Source organism: Euprymna scolopes, chromosome 40 (genome assembly GCF_053919585.1).
Source record: "Euprymna scolopes isolate OS-2025 chromosome 40, ASM5391958v1, whole genome shotgun sequence".
Taxonomy (NCBI): Eukaryota; Metazoa; Mollusca; class Cephalopoda; order Sepiida; family Sepiolidae; genus Euprymna; species Euprymna scolopes.
Window position 1 is genome coordinate 2,348,573 of NC_136521.1, and position 10,388 is coordinate 2,358,960.

A 10,388-nucleotide genomic window follows, 5' to 3' on the forward strand; every position below is an offset into this window, starting at 1 on the left:
TACAGGGTGTTTCAAAAGTCTTGGGAACATTACAAATGCGTATATCTCATGAACTATTCCAGGTAGCAAAATGAAACTGGTGTCATTTTAAAGCTTGCTTAATCAAGTTTTTGGTCATACTAATGATTTTCGTCTTATCTTTCCATGTGCAGTAATGGAGTTCTCTAAACAACACAAGGCGTTTTGCGCCCTCCAATTTGCAAAGACTGAATCGTGGACATGTGTTCAGCGTGCATTTCGCAGGAAATTTAAAAAAGAAGTCCCTGAAAGGAAACCCATTGTCAGATGGCATGCTAAATTTGTGAAAGATGGGTGTTTGTGCCCAAGTAAGCGAACAGGTCGCCCTTCAACTTCAGAAGATGCAGTTGAGCAAGTCCGGAAGCCTTTCAGCAGAGCCCCCGTAAATCAGTGAGAAGAGCCAGCAGGGAACTTCAGCTTGCTCCAGCAACTGTCTGGCGTGTCTTAAGGAAACGACTGCAAATGGTACCTTACAAGCTCAAGTTGGTCCAAAAGTTGAAGGACACTGATAAGCCACTTCGCCGTGACTTTTGCATTGCAATGCAAGAGAAGTTGGAAGATAACGGCTTTGATGACCGGCTTGTTTTTAGCGATGAGGCGACCTTCTATCTGAATGGCAAAGTTAACAAGCATAACACTCGCATATGGGGTACTGAGTGTGACTTTTTCCTTTGGGGCTTTGTCAAGCAACAAGTCTATATGCCGCCCCTTCTAAGAGATATTGACGAACTAAAGGCTCGAATAACGGCAGTTGTGGGAACCATTGACGTCAAGATGCTGGAACGCGTTTGGCAGGAAATGGACTATCGACTAGATGTCTGCCGTGTGACGAATGGTGCTCATATTGAGCAAGTTTGAAGATTCCCCACAAAACTTGAAACTTTAACCTTTCCAACGGTACCAATTTCATTTTTAACTCCTAATAGTTTTTGAGTTATTAAAAATCTTTATGTTCCCAAGACTTTTGAAACACCCTGTATTTTCACGTTCGCGCCGACCTACCGTAGTCGTTTTTTTTTTTTTTCCTAAACAACTGGAATGGACTTTTCTTGGTGGCCGAACTGTTAACGTTGCAGATGTTTGTTTTTTTTTTTTTTCACGCTTTATTTTCCTACTGTTACTCATGACTCCGGGTTTGATCCTTCCTACTTACCTACCATAACATTTTTTAAAACTCCCCCCCGTCCCGGAAACAAACACTCGGGCAACGCCGGGTACCCCCGCTAGTACATTAATAAACCTTATTGCTAACTTATACCTGTCTGTTCTTATGGGGAGGCAAGAGGAAAGGCGTTATTATTGAAAATAACATGACGGCTGTAGTAACTATTGTCAATCAGGTATGACCTGAGACAAGAGTTACAGTTAATAATATTCAACAAAGTCAAAAAGATCTAAGATTCTAGAATTCGAAAGGTCAAACCCCAAAAGAACTCTTCATCGAGGCATAAAAAACGAAACAATATTCAAACATAATGTATGAATGTCTCTTTTTCTCACTTTCTTTCACTCTCTTTCTCTTTTTCTTTCACTCCCTGTCTCTTTTTCCTTTCATGTTTTTTTCTCTTTTTCTTCATTGAAAGAAAGAGAGTATGAAATTATAATTGTATTGTTTAAAACAGTCGTGGCGCTGGACTCCCTCTAAAGCAGACATATAGTAGTCTAGTCTATTCACAAGTGACGACGGAAATGGGGTCGACAATCACTTTCGCCAGTGTTAAATGTAACATAAATTATATATTTTTGTACAAAGTACATTTGTCCACTATTTTTATACAAGCGTAAAATTTTAGCATGCTGCCCCTGCCATTTGCCACCGCTGCACGTAACGACGCAAAAAAGACTCAAAAAGCGACCATGCCAAGCCGTTGTAGTTAACGCCATCTCGACCCATTCATTTTTCTATGGGCCTATCGTTTGATATCGTTTCATATCGTTTATTCCCGCGGAGAACTGGACGCTGTTCGCAGAATATTTATCAATCAAGTAAGACTCCCCCGGCAAACAATAGTGCCATACATACAACGTAACCTGGATCCAAATTTTTACCCATCTTATACTGACCAGGCTCACCGTTGCTGAACTTCAGTGATCTGACGTAATTGTGTCGTATGTCAACGTGATTATCAACAACCGCACGAGTAAGCGAACCCAAAGCAAAAAGATCAGACATTTTTATAAGTCAGCCTTGTTCCGCTTCTTCCGAGCATTCATGTTTTGACAAGCTTCTGGGCTCCCGGTCTGAAATTTCTCACAGATGAGTCATTGCGAACCTGTCTCTGCTTTATCATTATTTTCATGGCAAGTGCTCATCTGAGCTTAAACCTATGGTCCCCCCTCGCCAAACATTCACGAAAAAACACTCGTCTAGCCAAAACCACTATCAATAATTTCCCACACTCTTTATCTGTGCCTAAACCTATATGTAGATTCCATAAACAAAGCTTCTTTCTTAGAACTGCACGCCTGTGGAACTCTCTTCCGATTGCCTGCTTTCCAGCTGACTACAATATGTTTATCTTCAAGTCCAATGTAAACAGGTTCTTGATGAACCGTCCCCCTAAGTAATCCAATTTACTAACTTCCAGCTACTTATGTTTACTACGCTGTAATCACATTGGCTAATGTATACCCATTAACTCTCGTCCTCGAGTCGCCTCTTGGCCTTTATAATGGGTTATTAACGTGTAAAGAACTCAAAGCACTGTACATCCTGGACGTAAATACACCAGACTAACTAGACAACCTGCAAAACTCCACGTTTACACAGTAGAAACCCTAGATCACATAAAGCTAACAGTGTTTTCCCCCGAACTGCTAGACTTTGAAATTTTCTCCCGGGCTCTTGCTTTCTTGACTGTACTGACATGCAGAAGTTCAAGAGTAGTGTGACCAGATATCCTGCTGCTCAACTCCCTGCATAATATTCCTGTCAAATTGGTCACAAACAGAAGCCCCTTTAGCTTTGAATGGGGCTATGCCTTTTGGAGAGTGAAAAACGTAATAAAAGATATAAAAGAGAAAATTGCAAAAAAAAAAAAAAAATATGACGAAAAATAGAAACAAGGAAATTCTGGCAAACACCGTCCGGAGAAAGTGTTGGAAAATAAAAACCACAAAATGCTTCGGACATTGAAGTACAAACAGATAAGCACACCAAAACAAGAATACCGAACGTTATAATCTAATATATAAATCTCAAACATCTGTTAGTGTGTGTGTATGTTTGTATGTCATGCTAATCTTTCGACACACGCGACAACACTGACAAAATTGGTATCATTTAAAAGCTCGGTCTGTCGGCCGACTATTATCCAAAGATTGGCCCAAAATATTAATTCCTTCACTATTAATTTCGTTGGTTTTTTTATAAGGAGGGGGGGTCACCTTTTTCTTCGACATTTTTGCAAAGTAACCATACGCCTTGCAATGACTAAGTTTAATTTGTACGGCGGCAACGTTATATGTCATGGGGAGGTGCGGCAAAAAAACCGTTCGCTTTTTTTTCACTTCCGTTTCCTCTTAGCGTTACAGGTTCGAACCTGCCTACCTGCTTACTACTTATTTAAGGCTCCGTTGATCATTAGCCTTGTCATGAAAGTTCTCCACACCAGGACAACGCCGGGTATCCCTGCTAGTAATTAATCAAATAGAAAGAAACTACTAAATTTTAGATTGTGCTATCCTAGGAGATAACAGGCTAAGAAATCAAATAGACGTTTCTAGATAACTGTAAAGAATTTTTTTAAAAACCATATAGAAAATCAATGAATTCTCTATATTAATAAAGTAGCCGCATGAATTCCCCTCTGGAAAAAATATTTTAGGTTTGCATCAAGAGACTCTACATACAAATTCAATACAGCAAAGTCACTATTTTATGTAGCTTTTGAACACCTTTGCAGACACGTAAAATTGTGATAATAAAATATCACATTACATCCTAGAAGCAACACTATCACGATCGCAACATCGTTAGTGGAAGTGGTACGTATTTTTCTTTCTAAATATTTAGCCCGACATCCGCCCCCAGTCGACATCGATTCTCTGCTTACACTGGTTTTAACTGCCTCATAAAAAACAATATATACCATTACCTTTCGCATAGTAGATTTTAAAAAAATTATGAAGTAATCAATGCCCCTTATTGGTTACCCGCTTATTCCCTTATTCTGGAATTAGATCATTATAAACGACCGCTTAAGAACATTACTATATGGCATTGCTAGGGCCAATAATTATTCGCACTGCGACAATTTCAGTAAAGTAACACTTAATTTGTAACATAAGACAACAGCGAACGAATCGTTCATTGCTTTTTCGTAACTAATGACTGTTTATCTTTTCTGTTAAGACTAAAACATTCACAAACATACATTTACTAATAGATACAATACGCACATTTTACCTTCTTTATTCTTTACAATTTATTTGTGTATATATATATGTCTGTGTATATATATATATGTTTGTGCATATATATATATATATGTTTGTATATATATATGTTTGTATATATATATATGTTTGTATATATATGTTTGTGTATATATATATGTTTGTGTGTATATATATATATGTGTGTGTGTATATATATGTTTGTGTATATATATATATATGTGTGTGTATATATATGTTTGTGTATATATATTAGTTGAGGTTTAATTATTTTCCCCCATTTCTAATTTTACACATGAACTAATTTGTGAGGATAGAATTTTCTTTTTCATTTTGATCGCCTGCAAACGGAGGACGATGTTTGCATAAAGCATATATGTCGCGGTTTGATGAATACTGTTCACTTATTTTTTTATTTATAGATTTTGGACTTTTGCGTTTACTGAAGCACATTTAAATAATAATGTAATTCTTTAGAAACCCATTACTAACGTGAGGAGCGAATAGTGTTTTGCAACTATTGCATGCAAATTAATAAAAGATGCTGTAAAACCAGAAAATATAATACTGGTTCCCTTAAAATTATCCTAATCTTTTATAAATACTGGCAATTTATTTTTAACTAGTAAGCGTGTTAACATGCACGCATAATCATATATATATATATATATATATATATATATATATATATATATATATATATATATATTTATAACGTCTTTGAACACTAAATAATCGCCCAAATATATAACATTTAATTAACTTCTACTCATAATGCATTTCTGCTAAAAATATATATAGCATCTTTGAAGTCTTCATAATCGTCCAAATTATGAAAATTAATGACTGAAAAACTTACAATTATACCACAGTTACCTATAACTAAAGGTGTGAGAATTATCGGCACCTTTACACGCATTGCTAACTCATTCATTGCACACACGGAACTTTCGTAATTTGTAAAAAAGCACATATTGCTCTTTTCTTGCTCGGACGGAATACTCTGAAAGTGTGTATAGCTTTAGTTAACGAATGTAATTATGCAAAAAAATACCGACAAACCCCTCCCATAAAAAACGGCCCTAAAATGTATTTTTGTTACGGGTACAAATATTTTTTTTAATTTTTATTTTAGAGCAATTATGAATTGATGATATATATGTTTATTTATTTATTTATATATTTTTATTTATTTATTTATTCATATATATTTATTTATTTATTCATATATTTTTATCTATTTATATATTTTTATTTATTTATTTATTCATATATTTTTATTTATTTATATATTTTTATTTATTTATTTATTTTTATTTATTTATTTATTTATTTTATTTATTTATTTATATATTTTTATTTATTTATTTATCTATTTATATATTTTTATTTATTCATTTATTTGTATAAAATGGAAAAAATCCAGGAAATAAGCAAACGAGTACTTGCTATGGCAATAACGATAAAGCAGAGGCAGGCTCGCAACATTTTTTCTGTGAGAAAGAGGTTCCAGGGAAAGAAAAGAGCATCCCCTACTACGCTACAGGAGCCTGACAAAATTTTTCGGACACTTTGAAAAAAGTACTTCACGGTGATTACTAGTGCCAAAAACTTTTGAGATGCTTAGTACGTAGTTGGGGAGTAAAAATATGTGTGTGTAATATGTTTTTTTAGTTTGGTTTTGATAATTTTAGTTTTTATGATATTTGCGAAAACTTGCGCGACACTATTTTTCGGACATGACAAAAACCCTTTTTTAAGAGCTATGTTCATGTGTATGTTTTTTTTAACACAGTGATCACCACTTATCAAGGCCCGGAAGACACTCAGGGATAAGGGTTATTGCAAGTACATTACATTAGTGTGGAGATTTGATTAAGTGTTTACTTAAGGGGGCGGTTCAATAGAATTTGTTAACGTTGGACTTGAAGACATCCAAGTTGTAGCCCGGTGGGAAGCAGGCAGACGGAACAGAGTTCCACAGGCGTGTAGTTCTAAGAAAGAAGCTTTGTTCATGGAATCCGCGTTTTGATTTAGGCACAGATATAGAGTCGGGGAAATTTTTCACAGTGGATTCAGCTAGACGGGTGTTCTTCATGAAAGATTGTCGAGGGGGGGACCAGAGATTGGAGTTCAGACGAGCACCTGCCATGGAAATAACGATAAAACAAGGATAGGATCGCCAACGTCTCTTCTGTGGGAGAGAGGTTGCAGGGTAGAGAAAAGGGCACCCCCACTAAGCCACGAAGTCTATTTTGTTCTCTGTCAAGGCAGGATAGGCTGTTTTTAGCAGCTCCTGCCCAGATATGGCAACAGTATTCCATCCTTGGACGTTGCTGTATGAAAATTTTCTGCTTGTACACTTAGCTGTCATCATTAGAATCAAATATCGTTTCTATTCTACTGGCAAAACAATTAAGTTTAATGAGGTAAAAGGCATTCAAAATAAGTCGCTTATTTAGCCCTGAAGAAGCGGAAAGACGGCCTTAGCATCAGAAATATCGCCATGAATTTGAAGCTGTCGAAATCAACGGTCGAATACATGCTGAAGACAACCTCCGAGCGGAAAAAGAATTAAGGAGGGAAAAGATCAATTGGCAATAGGGCTGAAAGGAGAATGAAGAGGACTGTGGCACGGCTTTTGAAATCTGGAAAAAGTTACAGCAAGAAAGGTGAAGGAGAAATGTGAATTGGATGTAAACGTCTGAACAGTACAAAGAACGCTGCATAGGATTGGTTTGAAGTATGCAAAAATCAAGAAAAAATTACACTAACTAGGTTAACAAAGCATGTTGACTTTATTCAGGTTATATGTACTGATGAGATTGTGTCTTGGTCGAGAAGGGTTGCGCCTGTTGTACTGAACAAACGACATATGGGAGGAGGAGTTATGGTTTGGAGTATGGGAATATATGGTTGGAGTGGCTGAAATGACGACAGAATAGCAAAAGCTACACACAGTTGCTGGACAAGAAAGCCCTACCAAGGATAAAAAGAGAGATAGGGAATGATTTCTTTCTACAGCAAGACAATTGCAGCATCCATGTGTCAAAACTCATGAAAGAATGGATGGCTAAAGTGAATACGACTAATTTGGAACGGCCTGCAAAAAAAAAACAGATCTAAATTTAATGGAAAATGTTTGGGAAATGCGTGCGCAACTTGTCTATAACGGATCTGAAATAACGAAAGAGGTTTACTATGGGAACGAATACTAGATGCCAAAAAAACAACTAATAAAAACACATAGAGATGCATATGTTTGATCATTATGAAGAGAGATTGATAAAAGTTATTGACAAGAAATGTTATTAACAGGTTTCCAGGTGCTGTATGTGCTATATGCTTATCTCGGCATGGTTTCCTGTCGTCCTGAACTTGTCCTGGTTACTGGACTCAACCAATGCCGATTCAGGAGAGTTGTGCGCTGCTATCCCTAAAAGGGGTCTCCTTTGTCTTTCGAGACAGAACGGAAGCATCGATTAAATAAAAGCTATACTCCTCCTATACCACTAAGATCATTTTAGTTCTCTCACCTCAAAAATGTCTCAATATTTCATCTCTCACTGTATACTTATTTCCTAATGTAGCCATCGCTAGTCGTCGCATCCCTATTATTTTGCCATGCATCTGCTCTCCTTTTCTTCTAAAAGCATAAGGCTTCGAAATACCATGATATAAAGAGGTCTTACTTATCTTACACCCATAATTGATGTATCACTCTTATTGAAATGAAAAAAACTTAAATTATGTTAAGACGTTACAAAAGTATAATGCAAGGGGAGAAATTCTTTACATCCTTGGGCAAAGTTACCTCCCCTTGTCCGAGTCGTAGACTTTAAATTCTCGCGAAATCAACGACCGAGTGTAGAGAGTGGAGGGAAAACAGAGTGACTTTCAAAATGGAGCAGTGAGCATCATTCCCGTTCGTTCCTGTTATCATACTTGGATTTTTAATCTTTCATGTATTATGCTTGAATTTTCCTAACGTGTGTGTGTGTGTGTGTGTCTGTGTGTGTGTGTGGGTGTGTGTGTCTGTGGCTTCATAATAAACGTGTATCTCCATATAACAGCGAGTGATTTTCTTATTTATTCATAATTATTCCATATTGATAATGCGCTGCAAACACACCCACGTGACGGTTGGACACCATGCGGTAAGTTTTATGTTATATTTATTCTAAAGCATCCCACGATATAACATATTATTTAGTATCTATTTTTATATTGTCATTTCCTTACATTATTGGTAATCTATATAAACTCCAAATAATTGTTTGAACTTCACATTATCCCGATAAGTCTTTTCTTAAAGAATCGATCGTATTCTTATTGTTTAAATCCTCTCTCTCTCTCTCTCTCTCTCTCTCTATATATATATATATATATATATATATATATATATATATATATATATATATATACACATATATATGTGTGTGTATATATATGTATATATATATACATATATGTATATGTATTTATATATACATATATGTTAATATACAGATATGTGTATATATATGTATATATATGTATATATATGTATATATATACATATATGTATATATATATATATATGTGTATAATCTAATGTTGTTAAAGACAACTAAGAGCTTTCGTTTGTTTAGACCTTTTTTATTTTGTTAATATTTCTGATGGTCTGTTTAGTGTACAGATCGAGCATAACTAATATAAGTTCGATGTGTAGTTCGGAGTTGACCGTTCTGTTGCTTTTACTTATTCGAAGAAAGTATAATTAGGAGATTTGTGTGAATATTATTGAATGAGGACTGAGAAGTTATTTCTATAGTAGCAGCAGTTGTTCTGTAGTAAGGACTTGGTTAGGTAGGGGAGGGAAAGGGTTCGACAGGCATTTGCGTGTGTTTTCGCTTGATTGAAATGTGATTTGATTAAGGACAGCTTTTGTGCATTGATGTCTATAGCTTGAATAGTATTTTTTTTTACTTTTGACGTTGGTTTCAAGGTGTATTATTTTTCTGTTGCTGACAAAGATTTCTTTAACGTTGGAAGAATGTTTTTTATGTTTTGTAAATGTAGTAATATTGCACTTGTTTCTGTATTATGCATGGTTAGGTGACGTGATAGGATAGTCGTATTATAACCGACGTGACCAACGTAATTATTAGCTTCATAGTTGCTATACGAGCTTGCATCTTCAGGAGGGCATTAGAACTTAAAGATGACGTAGGTTCGTTCTATTAATTTGTGGGTTGAGGAATATTGTTTATTTCTACTAGATTCCGGGTTTGAAATTGTTTAATAGTATACAATAGGTCTAATATTATTGTTTTTGGTGGGAGACACATATCTATTTTTTCATATAGTTTTAAAGTTAGTTGATTTTGATTACACGAGAATGGGATAGTGGCATGAGGATTTTGCTGTTGTGGAGTATTTGTTGTTGTATTTTTTTTTTTTTTAGTTTTGGAGCATTGATTTTAATATAGTTTGGAAATCCGTTGTTGATAAGCACTTGCTTGATATTTTTTAGTTCGGTAAGAAATATATTTTATCAGAGGAAATATGGTTGGCGCTATTACGAAAGTTTTTGATGAGGGCTATTTTTAACGGTGAGGGAGCTCGCTATTAAAATTTAGAAAGTAGGAATTTAGGTGTTTTGTAGTTGGAGAGTCTGATGCGCTGGAAGTATCTATGAGAAAGTTGAGTGAACAAATGTTGTCATTAACATTTACTTTTATAATGAATTTCAGTATAAATTGGAAAGTGTTCGTATTGGATGTCGGCTCCATAATTAATAAATAAAATCAACGCAAATACAATCTGTTATAATAAAAACAACTACATTTATTCATAATATCGTAAAATCATGTATACATTACAAATAAAAATAATATATTTGCATAATCGCGCGAGAGCAGACGTGATTCAACGATAATTACATTGGGTAAACGCTAATAAAAGCCCATGGACGCCATCTTGGAATTCGC